Source organism: Myodes glareolus, chromosome 6, assembly GCF_982192425.1.
Source record: "Myodes glareolus chromosome 6, mMyoGla1.1, whole genome shotgun sequence".
NCBI lineage: Eukaryota > Metazoa > Chordata > Mammalia > Rodentia > Cricetidae > Myodes > Myodes glareolus.
In genome coordinates, this window is record NC_142031.1 from 39,607,264 (window position 1) to 39,620,548 (window position 13,285).

A 13,285-nucleotide genomic window follows, 5' to 3' on the forward strand; every position below is an offset into this window, starting at 1 on the left:
CAGTGGGTAACCTGATGACCTGGGTGTCATCCTTGGGTCCCACAGGGCAGAGGTGAGAATCAACTCCTACAAGCTGTCCTCTGACAGCCACATGTGCACAGTGGTATGTGCATACCAAGTAAAAGTGTAACACACAGGCGCACACTCTTTTTCTAATAAGACATAAAGCAAATCAGTAAGCAAACTAATGCCAACCTCTGGTTTCTGTACTTATCACCCCCACACACGTGTACACACTCACACATGTACATACTTACACACGTGTACACACTCAGGAACCAGCACACATATAGATATGCAAATAAGCTAAGTAAAATAAAAATAAAGAAGATGAAGGTCAAGATCTAATTGTCTCTTAAGCTGGGAAAAGGTTTCTGAGGATAGCTGGGGAGCAATGTCAATAGAATTAAGTAGTTTTTTGGCATTTAAGAAAGAACTTGAGGGGCTTTCTTCAAGGTAGTAAAGGTATATACACTGGATAGGACTGTCCCATGTAGCAATTAGGCTACAATTGGTTTCACACCCAAAACGTTCAACAAGAGCATCTACATCTCTCAGAGCAAGTCCTGAGGACTCCATCCAACATCGCCTTGATGCTTGGGCTCTTGTTCCACCTCCCAGAACCCTCACAGTGCTTCCTTTTGGATGTAAGGTGGCAGTCAGGCTGCCAGGAACAATACCCTTCCAAAATTTCTTTCTAACTTTTTATTTTATTTATGAGTGTGGAGTGGGGTGGAAGGCACATGCAGAGGTGCGTGTGGAGGCCAGAGGATAACTTCTGGGAATTGGTTTTCTTTCAAATCCAAGGGATCAAACTCAGGTTGTCAAGCTTGCACATCGAGCCCTTTGGCCTGATAAGCCATCTTACCAGCCCTGTAGATCTAACCTTTGAGTGTCTGCATGTGTGTATGTCTGTGTTCACATGTGTGGATGCACACGTATGTCAGGTATGCATGGGAGGTCAGCATCAGGATTCTTCTTCAATCACTCTCTACATTAATTTAAATTAAAGTTTAATTTGTTTTAATTTGATTTTATATGCATGAGTGTTTTGCCTGAATGTCATGTCAGTGTACCACATGTGTGTGTGATCTCCTGGGAGGCCAGAAGAGGGTGTCAGATCACCTGGAACTAGAGTTATAAACGGTTGTTAGCTGCCATATGGGTGCTAGGAATTGAACCCAGATCCTCTGGAAGAGCAGCCTATGCTTTTAACTGTTGAGGAATATTATTTTAATATATGTTACATTTGGGCTAGAGAGATGGCTCAGAGGTTAAGAATATCGGCTGTTCTTTAAGATGTTCCAAGTTCAACTCCCAGCAACCACATGGTGGCTCACAACCATCTATAATAAGAGTTGATGCTCTCTTATGGCATGCAGGCACATACGCAGGTTTAACACTGTAAAAATAATAAATAAATCTTTTAAAAAAGATGTGTTATGCTTGTTTATGCTGTGGAACATGATGCAAAGACATGGTGCATTCTTTTATGTTGCATTTGTTTAACTCTGTGAACCTTGTATTACTTTCCTGTCTAAAACACCTGAATAGTCTAATAAAGAGCTGAATGGCCAATAGCAAGGCAGGAGAAAGGATAGGTGGGGCTGGCAGGCAGAGAGGATACACAGGAGGAGAAATATGGGAGGAGGAGAAAAAGGAGCAAGAAAAGAAAGGGCCAGCCGCCCAGCCACACAGCCAGACATGGAATGAGAAGGGAATAGAAGATATATAGAAACAGAGAAAGGTAAAAGCCCAGAGGCAAAAGATAGATGGGATAATTTAACACAAGCTGGCTAGAAATGAGCCAAGCTAAGGCCAGGCATTCATAAAAAAGAATAAGCCTCTGTGTTTTTAGTTGGGACCTGGTTGGTGGGCCCCCCAAAAGCAAAAAATAACCAACTACATCAAGTCATCTCTCCAGTGTCCCCACCTAATTTTTGAGATGGGATTTCTCATCACATCTAGAACTTGGAAATTAAGCTAGCTTGACTGGCCACGAGTCAGTCTTTTCTCTGATCTCCCTGCCTCTTCCTCCGCGGCGCTGAGATGACGGGGGCACATCCATGTGCTTACATCTTAGGGGGACTGAACTTGGGTCTTATGCTTGAATGGCAGGCACTCTACTAAGCCAGCCCCCCAAGCCAGTTTTCTTGATGTTTTTAGACCAGAAGAACCCTGTTGCTGCCAGGAATGCTGCTATTCCATGCATAGGCTGCCATGTTTGCCACCAACCCCAAACTGCTTTCAAAGGAAGTGTTCTCCTCATCAGTTTTGTTTAGAGAGCATCCTTTCCCAGAACATTTCTACCAGGCCGGCCCTTATCTTGACTAGACTGGGCACATTGTCATCCCTAGGTCAACCACAGGTAGGAATGAATGGGTCTACCCTTTCCCACGAGGTGGGCGGTTTAGTTGGTTCATGAGGCATCACCTAGTTCATTCTCTGAGCACATTGAGGCTGGATCATGAGCAAGGGCAAAGTTCTACTTTTCTTTGTCTTGTTATCAAAGAACTAAGGAACAAAGGGTTTTGGTGTGGTTGAGGGCAGACATTAATAGCCAATCCCAGCACTTTCTCAGTTAGAACCAACCAAGCAGTTGGCACACGAAATGAAAATGTAGGGCTGGAGCTAGGGCTCGCTGGTTAAGAGTGCGGACTGCAGAGGACCCAGCTTCAATCCCCAGCACCCATATGATGGATTACAACTGCTTACACCTCTAGTCCAGGGGATCTGCCCTCCTCTTCCAGGCTCTGTGGGCACTAGGCATGCATGCAGTGCACACAGACACACATTCAGGCAAAACGCCCATACACTTAAAATAAAACCAAATAAATCTCAAGAAAAGAATCAGCATATGTTATCTAGGTCTTAGCGGGAAGTAAAGAAGCCATGATTTAAGCGTTTGGGAGTTTTGTTTGTTTTCACAGTGCCTGGGATTGAGCACTGACCTTTCAATCACTGGCAAGCATTCTATATCTAAGTGAGTCTCAGCCACAGTCCCAGACCCTCCCTGCTTTTTGAAGCAGGGTCTTACCATGCAGCTCAGGTTGGTTTTGAACTTTCTCCTTCTATCTCTGGTTCCCAAGTGCTAGGCTTGCATATATGTGCTACCACATCCTCAGGGCAACTTACGTCATTCCCTCATGTGGGACCTCTAGAGAGGTCTACAAACTCCTTGGCGTTCCTTCCAGAAGGTAGATTACACCCGGATTCGTGACTTATTTCTAATGGACAGCAGCTGAGATATGGGGTATGACTTCTTTTTTTCTTTTTTGGAGACGGGGTTTCTCTATTTAGTCCTGGTTGTCCTGGAACTCACTTTATAGACCAGGCTGGCCTTGAACTCGGAGTTCTCTGCCTCTCGAGTGCTGGGATTAGCAGTGTGCACCACTACGCCTGGCTGAGGGCAGTATAGTTTATAGCTTATTCATTTCTCTTTCATACCATTTACTCTGGGGGAGTCAGCTTCCACGCCACGAGACATATGGATCAGTAGCCCTTTGGGGTAGAACCAGGACATTCTACCAACAGCCATTTTAGAACTAGCTCTTCGGGCCCAGCAAAGCCTTCAGATGACCGAAGCCCCCACTGACATTTGGACTGCACCTCACGACTGATCCCCCAAGCCAGTTCCCCCAGCTAAACCACCTTCAGATTTCTGGCCCACAGAACAAATGTTTATTGTTTCAAGCCAGCAAGTCTTGGGTAGTCTGCTGTGTAGGCAGAGCTGGCACTGAGGGAAGCAAACGATCCAGGAGCGACGCACAGTGGAAGGAGGTATGCCACCCTCAGAAGGCCCGAATCTGGCTTGTAAGATGGCTAAGTGCAGTGGTTCTCAACCTGTGGGTCATGACCCCTTGAGGGGTCACACATCAGATATCCTGCGTATCAGATATTTACATTAAGATTCAAACAACAGCAAAGTTACAGTTATGAACTAACTAACAACAAGATAATTGTATGGTTGGGGGTCAGCACAACATGAGGAACTGTCTTAAAGGGTTGAATCATTAGGAAGGTTAAGAATCACTGGCAGAGTGGATAAAAGCATTTGCTACCATTCTGGAAGACCCGAGTTCAATCCCCAGGTCCCACATGTGGGAAAAAAGAACCAACTCTTGTGAGTTGTTATCTGATCTCCACATGTGTACCATGCTGCATGCCTACAAATTAGTTAAATAAATAAGTTTTAAAAAATTAAAACCGAGAAGGGCAGAGTCAGCTCGTGGCCTTGAGTGGGGGGGGGCAGAATCAGCTCCTGGCCTTGAGTGGGGGCGGGCAGAGGCAGCTCGTGGTCTTGAGTGGGTGGGGTACTTTTAGTTATCATGCCCTTTGTTCCTCGTGGGCCTCATCTTAGTCCCCTCCCTCTGCCTGGCAGCAGCTGAACCCCACGTCCCTGTTTGTTCCTCTCCCTGCCACTCTCCAGTTCAATTCTGGAAGCTCAGCAGATGCTGCTTCCATCTCTGTTTCTCAACTGGAGCAGACAACTAAGCCAGCATCCAAGAACCTCTGGTCACAGAGTCTAGATCTTCTGGGATGTGTGACCCAGTCCTGTCCAAACAGAATAGGCACTGAGGGTTTTGCTAGGAATGCTGGGATAAATATGATCCTATTTTTCTGATGTGAACAAGAGCAGGCTTCTGGTGACCTATGTGGGACCACCCAGGGGACCTTGTTTGGGGCAGGGAGGTGGTAAACGTGACAGCAGAAAGCTAAGAAACAGAGTCCATGAGGATTCTATTCGGAGGCTAGATTAACACGTACTGAGAGCCCAACCTCGACCTTGTCCTGGGGCTCCTCAGCCCAGTAAGCTAAGCATTTCCCTTTTAAAATTTAAACCAGTTTAGGTCTGGTTTTTGGTTACAAGGCAAATGAAAGCATGGATGGGATGTTAAGCACACAGAAGGGACCCCCATCAGTTACTCACGCAGATGCTGCCAAGCGTGCAGCTGTTCCATGCTGAGCAGAGCGAGTATCCAGATGTTCGGCTACACTGCTCTGGTTTCGGCCAGATGTTTAGCATCTTAGAGACGGGGAGGTTAACATGACCTCATGCTTAACCAAAGGCATCCTGTATCCGTCCCGTCTCTCTGCTCTGGGGTGGGGGTAGGGGAGTAGTAAGGCGGGTCTGCTCCTAGTCTTTTCCAGGTGGCCCTGCACCCTGGAGCAGGTGCTAGGTTTTGTGTCACGAAATGCCATCTCCTGACTTGTCCCCTTCACCAGAGCTCTTTAGGATCCATATCTGGCATAAAGAGGCAGTTCAGGTGGCTGTCTGATAATCCATATTGCATGAAAAGAGGAGCCAGAGCCCATGGATTTCCACTGACTCTCTAAATGAAGATGCCCTGAAGAACGAGGCTGTCAGACGCAGGGCTGCAGAGCAGAGTGTAGCCTAGAGGAGAGGATGCGGGGCCAAGCAAAAGCGCAGTGGGGGCAGAAAGCAAAAGAAGGTACAAATGAAGACCAAACTGTCCTAGAGTCCAGGGGGAAAAGAGGGCGTAACAGACCATAAAAATGGACAGAGAGAGAAAAAGAGAGGGGGAGGAGGAAGAGGGAGAGGAGGAGGAGAAGGGGGAGGGACGCAGCAGGGAGGGGGCCACACAGAGGTCTGGGGAGATGCCTGAGGGGTTAGGTGCTGGCTATACAAGCATAGAACCAAAGTTTGGATCCCCAGGTCTCCTGTATCTCTTTATCAGTGGCTCACACTGGAAAATACGGCCAGGCATAGTGAAGAGTGCCTTCAGTATTTGGAAGGGTGGAGACAGGTAAATCTCTGGAGCTTGTTGGCTAGCCAGGCTAGCAGCAACAGTGAAAGATCACATCTTGAGAAATAAGGTGGAGTATGACAGAGTTGGTTTCTGACCACCACACATGCATACTGGCACAGTGCACACACACACACACACACACACACACACACACACATGCACACACACGCACACACGCACAAAGGAAGATACGGAGTGTGAGTATTTGGGCTAGGATACACTGTATTTTGGTGACAACTTTAAATCTTAGCAGTTAAATCAATCAAGGTTTCTTTTTTTTTCTTAAATTATATTATTTTTATATACATGGGTGTTTTGCCTGTCTGTATATTTGTGTATGTATGTTGCATGGAGATCAGAAGATGGTGTTTCATTCCCTGGAACTGGAGTTATAACCCATTGCAAGTGCCCCGTGGCTGCTCACAGCCAAGCCAGGCTCCTTTTCATGTTCAACAGGTGCCCTCATGGTTTATTCTCTTTTGTCTGTTTGGTTGGTTTTTGGAGACAGGGTTTCTCTATGAAGCAGTCCTGGCTGTTCTGGAACTGATTTTGTTGTCCAGCCTACCTCGAACTCACACAGACCCATCTGCCTCTGCCTCTAGAGTGCTGGGATTAAATGCGTGCACCACCAACGCCCGGTCAGTGTTTATTCTTGACCACACCCAATCTGCCCCACAGATCAGAGGGAAAACTTCAAGGCATGGTCACCATGAAAGAACACCTGGCGTGAGCATCATGGCTGCAGAGGCAGGACAAAGACATCTGGCAGAGCACACGATTTTGAGGCTCCTGTACGGAGGAGGCATGGCCGCTTGGGACACACAGGTTAGAGTGAATTTCATAGCCTCACCCAAGCTTTAAAGGGAGAAGAGGCAGATGCTGCTGCTGCTAACGTAGGCATAGACAAGGGGTGGCCACACCTATCAGCTACCACAGAGAGACAGCTGCTTCCAGAGCAGCCTCAGACGCCGGGGGAAGAGTTCGGAGGCTCTGATGGTCCATGTTCACACAAACTCTCTCTGTCCTTTATTGGCTTGCACATGCCTTGTGCATTTGTGTGTTATCCCTAGAAGCATCCACCCACGGACTTATTTCATCTGGAGGCTCCTTTTGCAACTGGGAAATTCCTCCCTCCATGGTCTAATGTTACCACTGTATCTGTGGGGTTGGTGTGGGTTGCTTCTGGATCCTGGGAAAGGGAATGAGAGCCTCACACAGGCTAGGCAAATGCTCTATCGCTGAGACACACTCCCAACCCCACTTCCTCCCACCTTCCCTCTTCCCCTCCCTCACTTTATTATTATTATTATTATTTTGGTTTTGGTTTTTTTAAGAGAGGGTTTCTGGCCTGAACTTACTATTTAGACCAGGCTGGGCTCGAACTCACCGAGATCCTCCTAGCTCTGCCTCCCGAGTGCTGGGATTAGAGGCGTGCGCCACCATGCTCTCGTGCCCTTTTACCTTTATGTGTTTGCATGTGTATGGACACGAGTGCGTGGCATGCATGTGGAAGCCAGAGAACAATATGTAGGACATGGCTCTCTCTCCATACCATGTAGGTTCCTAGAACTGAACCCAGTTATTAGGCTTGAGAATACTTTCTTTTTCCCATTGGCACTGTCCTCCCTTCCTCCTCCTCATTTTTTTTTTTATCTTCATCTTCACCATTTTTGTCTTTCTCATCTTTGTCTTTGCCTAGTCTTCTTCTGTTTTAGGTTTCATGTAGCCCAGGCTGGCCCGGAACTCACAGCCCTCCGGCCTGAGCCACAGCACTGGAATTACAGGCATTGTTACCACACATCACCCTGACTCTGTTTTATAACAAAGTGGATATCAAGGGTCTCACACAGACAGGACATCTAGCAGAACGTCCAGAAACTCCATGGGCACACAAGGAGTCTCCAGACAGGCAGTATTTGGATCTGTACTATTTCCTAGTGCTTTCTGTTTGCCAATTTGTGTGCTTAGGAAGTTTGCCTGACAGATTTCATTTAAAGTACCTTGGGCCAGGGAGATGGTCACACATACATGCAGGCAAAACATTCATACACATACATTGATAAAATAAATATTTTAAAACAGAAAAATGTAATATGAAAAATACTTTGATCGTGCTGTCGGAAGAACTTTGGCTTAGAAGCTCAGCTCCTGGGAAGTGTGATTTTAGTGCCTTAGCCCCTCACATTTAACACGTATCCAAAAGAAGCTGTGCACTGCGGCCAACCCTGGGGCCAAGATTAGTCTCTGGGAGGGGAGAGGTGCCATCCACCAGACAAAGCTTACCTTTCAGGACTGATAGCCTCCGATCTTGGAGAGTCACACTTAGTTTCATAATGCCACATCCTTTGGGTGGCCCTGCCCTGAATGCAAATCCTTCTTGGAGAAAACCTAGAAGCAGAGAACACACACTGTTTCTGAGAACAGGGATGAGTCTTCTCTCCCACAGGAAGGAGCGACACTGCCTGGAGAATTGCCCGTTTCCAGGTCAGTGACTAAGATAAGCCCAGAACATCTTGTACTAGAAAGCAAGTAAGATCTCACACACCAGCAGGACCACGACAGAAGGACTCAGGTGCCAACCTGAAGGCACTCACACTGGATAAGTAGGGCTATTTGCATATTGAAAGTCCTTGAGTTCAAAATGCTAATACAGAGACATTGGGGAGCGGGGGAGCTGGCTCAGTTGGTAAAGTGGTTGCTGCACAAACATGAAGATCTGAGTTCAAATCCTTAGACCCCACGATGGGGGAAAACCCACCACTACCAAAAGAACAGTGACGGTAGCTCACGGGAGAGGCGGAGACAGGCCTGGGCCTTGCTGGCCAGTCAGCCCAGCGGAGTCAGTGAGCTCCCGTTTCAGCGAGAGACAGTTGCCTCAAAAAATAGGGTGAGAAGGGGGCTAGACAGATGGGTCAGTGGTTAAGAGCACCAGCTGCTCTTCCAGAGGACCTGGATTCAATCCCAGCACCCACAGGGCAGCTCATAACTGTAACTCCAGTTCCAGGGAATCTGACATCCTCACATAAACACACATGCAGGTAAAACATCAATGCACATAAAACAAAAATAAATAAATTATAACAAAAATAGGATGAGAGAGACCAAGGAGGAGGCAGCATTGACTTCTGGCTCCATGTGCTCACATGCACATGTACACACATAGACAGCATTGACTTCTGACCTCCATATGTTCACATGTTCACACGTACACACATAGACAACATTGACTTCTGACCTCCATATGTTCACATGTTCACACGTACACACACAGACAACATTGACTTCTGACCTCCATATGTTCACATGTTCACACGTACACACATAGACAGCATTGACTTCTGACCTCCATATGTTCACATGTTCACACGTACACACATAGACAACATTGACTTCTGGCTCCACACGCTCACATGCACATGCACACACATAGACAACACATCTTTAAAAATAGATTTTTGAAAGACTTTTAGGAGAGACACCTTGTCCTTCTGAGACCTGACTAAATAGAATAGACTATTTTACAAAAATAGTCCTTGGGGGTTCCCAACAATACAGTGAACTTGAAAACTAGTTGACCAATTTTCTAGGGTTCTTCCAACCTCCATCCCTACCCCCTGGCTTCTCCAGGCCAGCAGAGACTCATTTCTTTGGCATAAGAATGACTTTGGGTAGAATGCTATTTTGGTAAGAATGTCCTTTGGACAAGTTTGTGAACTACTTTGCTTGAAGACTGTGAGCGCAAATGGAAGTCCTTGGGGTCCTAGGTCTGGGGACCAACTGGAGAAGGGCCAAGGGCTAAGGATTTCTCAGCCTCTTCTAGAGGAGGAAAAAACTTCCAGGCTGGCCATCCGAAGTTCAGCTCCTTTGGAGCCCGTCAATCCAGCAGGCCGAAGGAATGGTAGGGAGGCACTTCTAGTGACACACCCCCGGTGCTCCTGTCATGGCGTCCCTCTGGGAGACACTGGCTTTTCTCCCTTGTTCTACATGAGTGACTTCCTGCTCCAACAACCCTATATGTCACTGCTCGGTCCCACAGCCACTTCAGATCCCATCAAGTCCCCCCAGGTCTCATTCACCCAGCTAGTTCCCCATCCCCAAGGTCTTCACTATGTGGGAGCTGGCACCATAGAGAAAGGGGAAGCTGTGTGGCTCCCATTTTCTCCCAACTCTCACTCTAGTTTTCTAGCTGTCTTGACTAGCTCACCTTCTCCTGTGAGTGTCCCTCATCCCTAAAGCCTGACAAGCTTTCTGGCTTGGGTGGAGGGGAGGCAACTTCCACCTGAGTGCCTTGACTGCTCCCAGCACCCTGGTTCCTCACTATCATACTTTTGGTTGCTCTTCTCATCTGTGTGTTGATGGCATCTGTCTGTCTGTCCTCACTCTGTGAATTGCTGACCTCCTCTCTGACCCCTCTCCTCTTCTACCTCCTCCCTTCCCCTCCTCCTGCACCCTCACTTACCCTACACCTCCAGAGCCATTGCCTGAGGACCGAGATAAGCAACATGTCCCCAGACTGTGTCCATTAGTGAAGCTGAGAGGCCATCTCTTCCCTGAAGAAGGACCCCCATTGACACTGACCTTCAGAATCCTGTCCCCACACGCCCTGGCCCTTGGCTAACAGGCCTTGGCGACACTCCCTTGCTCTGACACCTGGCCTTTGCCTGACCTCATGAGCAGGCCCGGGCGCCAGCCTCGGCCCTCCCTGACTGGCCCATCCCCTGGCCGCCCCAGCCTGGCTTATGACATCTTTCCACTGAGCAGCCCTTATTTTGAGAAGGCAAACCCAGTGGCGCCCACAGGCATGCACACACGCTAACACACGTACACACACCCTGTCCCTCTAGCGCCCCGATGCCGCACGGACTGGCCTTCAAATCTGGCTGGCCGTGTTTGTTTTTCTTCCTGTAATTTCCCCTTTGGAACAAACGTGGATGCCGAAGCTCGGCCGCCCTCTCCCCAGTCTCCAGCCCCTCATCATCTTTGTCTCCTGTCCTCTAAGCGCTCAGCTATGAATGAGAACAGAGTCGTCTTTAGCGGCAGCCTGAATGAATCGGTCTCAGCTTCCCAGCCAGCATGAGAGGTGGGGTGATGGGCAGCATGTGGGTTTGCTTCTTAAAACCCTTTGCACCCCTTGAAGCTTCTATTTTTCCATGTGCCTTGGAGCGAAGCCCTCACCCTCCAGCCCTCTCTTTTTAAAGTTTATTTTGTTGCAGTTTTTGGTCCCACGCATTTTGTTTTCTGTTTTCTACAAGGGAGACTGAATTAGGGCCTCAGAAAAACAAGGCCAGGCTGCCAACTGGAAATGTTTGCTCTGGGGGCGAGTTGGGAGGCTGGCGTCAGGCGGGGCAAGATCCGTGCCAGTGGAATGTGATTTGGGGAGGAAGCTGCAGGTCACTCAATTGCTGGCAGGCGGCCCGGGAGCAACTGGATGCTTTCTGGGCTGTGTGTGTGCATGAAGACTCAACCCCCGCCCCCCTGCAAACAGAGCCCCAGAGACGTGGAGACAGAAGCATGAGGAACAAAGTAGACAAGGGGTTGGAAAACCCGAAGGGGGTGGGTAAAATGGGTGGAGAGGGATGAGCGGCAGGATCCTTTTGGCCACTTTGTTCAGTACTCCCTGAGTCCTTCCCTCAAAGGTTGAGGAGCACACTGGTAGGAAGAAGTGTGGGGACCCTGGGACTGGAGGCTCCCAGTGCGGAGCACAGGCAGATGTTCTTGGAAGTCCTCCCAGAGCAGGGTGCATGGATAGGCTAAAGTATTCAGAGGAGGCTTCCTGGAAGAGGTGTGGGAGGTAAGGCCCTGAAGCATTACATTAAAAGGAAAGAATCTATGTTTGATTGCCTGCTAGTGGGTGCCATGCACCAAGCCTTTCCCACCAGTAATCTCCTTAATCCCCCTTTCCCTTTTGTGACACAGGGTAGCCTGTACTCAGGCTAGCCTTGAACTCCCGGATGATAGCTTTAAACTTCTAATCCTCTTACCTCCAACGCCCCAGGATTGCAGGAATGCACCACCATGCCTAGTGTATGTGCTACTGACTGAACCCAGGGCTTCACTTATGCTAGCTACTAACTGGGCTGCTTCCCAGGCCCTGGGCTCGTCAGCCCTCACCACAGCTTTCTGAGGGGCAGTAATCTTTCAGTTCTGGCTTGGCACATGAAGAAACTGCGGCCCAAAGAGATCTGGAAACTTGGTCAATCTTTGAGGTTCTAAGTGTCAAGCCAGGACTGTCTCTCTACACCCCGAGCTCTTGTCCCAGACAGAGCTCAGCCTGGGGCTGTCTCTACAGCCTTAGCTCTTGGCCCCCCACCAATGTCTTTTTGCACATCAGCGTATTTCTTAGGCAAGAGTTAGCTTCTCTTCTAGCACCCCATAGAGAGGATTGTTCCGCTCACGATGAGGACCTAAGGAGGTGGCTTATTCCCTAGGGCTCGTTGGGACAAGTGTCTGGAGATGAGAGGTGCTCCCAGGAGGTGGTGACTGGACCTCTGAGCAGCCCTGCTATATTTTCCACCACATGGGTCCTTTCCTATAGCCTGGTTACCTTCAAGCACCCCACCTTACACCTTTAACAGGCTCCCTTCATGTGTTCCTGGCCACCCAGACCTTTTCTCAGGACCTGCCCTGGGCATCCTCAGAAGTTATCTGTGCTGTTCTGAGGAGTAAATGAAGCTGGGATAAACTCTATAGGATGTATTTACTCAGGGCAACCCCCAGAGTAAGGGCCAGGCACCCTGGATCTGTCCCCGCTGTGTGACATCAGGTGAATTCTTTTCTTTCTCAGGTCCCAGGGTCCCCAGTTTCAAAAATGGAAAGTAGCCTGGTTAGTGTTTGCGCTGTGGCCGACTCCGGGTAGTGGAACTGATCAGCAGGTGTGGTGGGCCAGGAAGGCTTGTCTAAGGAGCCTAGTACACCACAGAAGGCCTCTCTGCCAAGAGAAGCGAGGTCAGGCTTGGAAGAGAAGGAAATGAAGTGGGTTGGCGGGGCTTGAGGAGAGGCACAAAAGAGGTGAGGTTGTGGGTAGAGCCGCTGGGCCAGCTCAGCCCACATATGCTGGACAGTAATTCATCCTATGTGGGCAACTCCACTGACTATTTGGGGGATCTGATTGTCCTGTGCCCAAATATTTAGCTAATCTCACCCACAGGTCCTGTTCTGAGCAAACTGACCACTAGTCTCAGGGTGACTATGAAGGTCTGCCATGTCACCTGCCTCAGTTGCGCTAACTGGCCAGTCCAAGGTGATAAACGCATCTACCATCTGTCTTCAGGAAGCTAAGCAACTAACCCAGCTAACCCATGCCAGTGGTTGCCTTGCTTCTTGGAGACTGCCCTTGGATCTGACACGTGTAGTCCTGAGGTCAGGACTGGGTGCCACTTACCCAAACCAGCTGGCTTCCTGAGAAGACTGGGGAGGAACCCCTACACACGCTGGGCTCTGGGACTCAGTCTCCCCCCATTGGTAATGTGGGAGGGTTGGACTACAGCAGGCATGGCCAACCCGTGGTGCCAACA

The 13,285-nt window shown here is 48.9% G+C and overlaps 1 long non-coding RNA gene across 1 annotated transcript in view; it reads right to left on the reverse strand.

The window, feature by feature from the left end:
- Positions 1 to 13,285, reverse strand: part of LOC125413427 (uncharacterized) — an 18,948-nt gene extending 5,663 nt beyond the window's left edge. Inside the window, exons 1-2 of the long non-coding RNA XR_007235991.3 lie at positions 13,153 to 13,285; positions 8,055 to 8,159 (exon numbers count right to left, since the gene is read on the reverse strand). This is a non-coding gene — a long non-coding RNA (uncharacterized LOC125413427). The remainder of the gene's footprint in view (positions 1 to 8,054; positions 8,160 to 13,152) is intronic.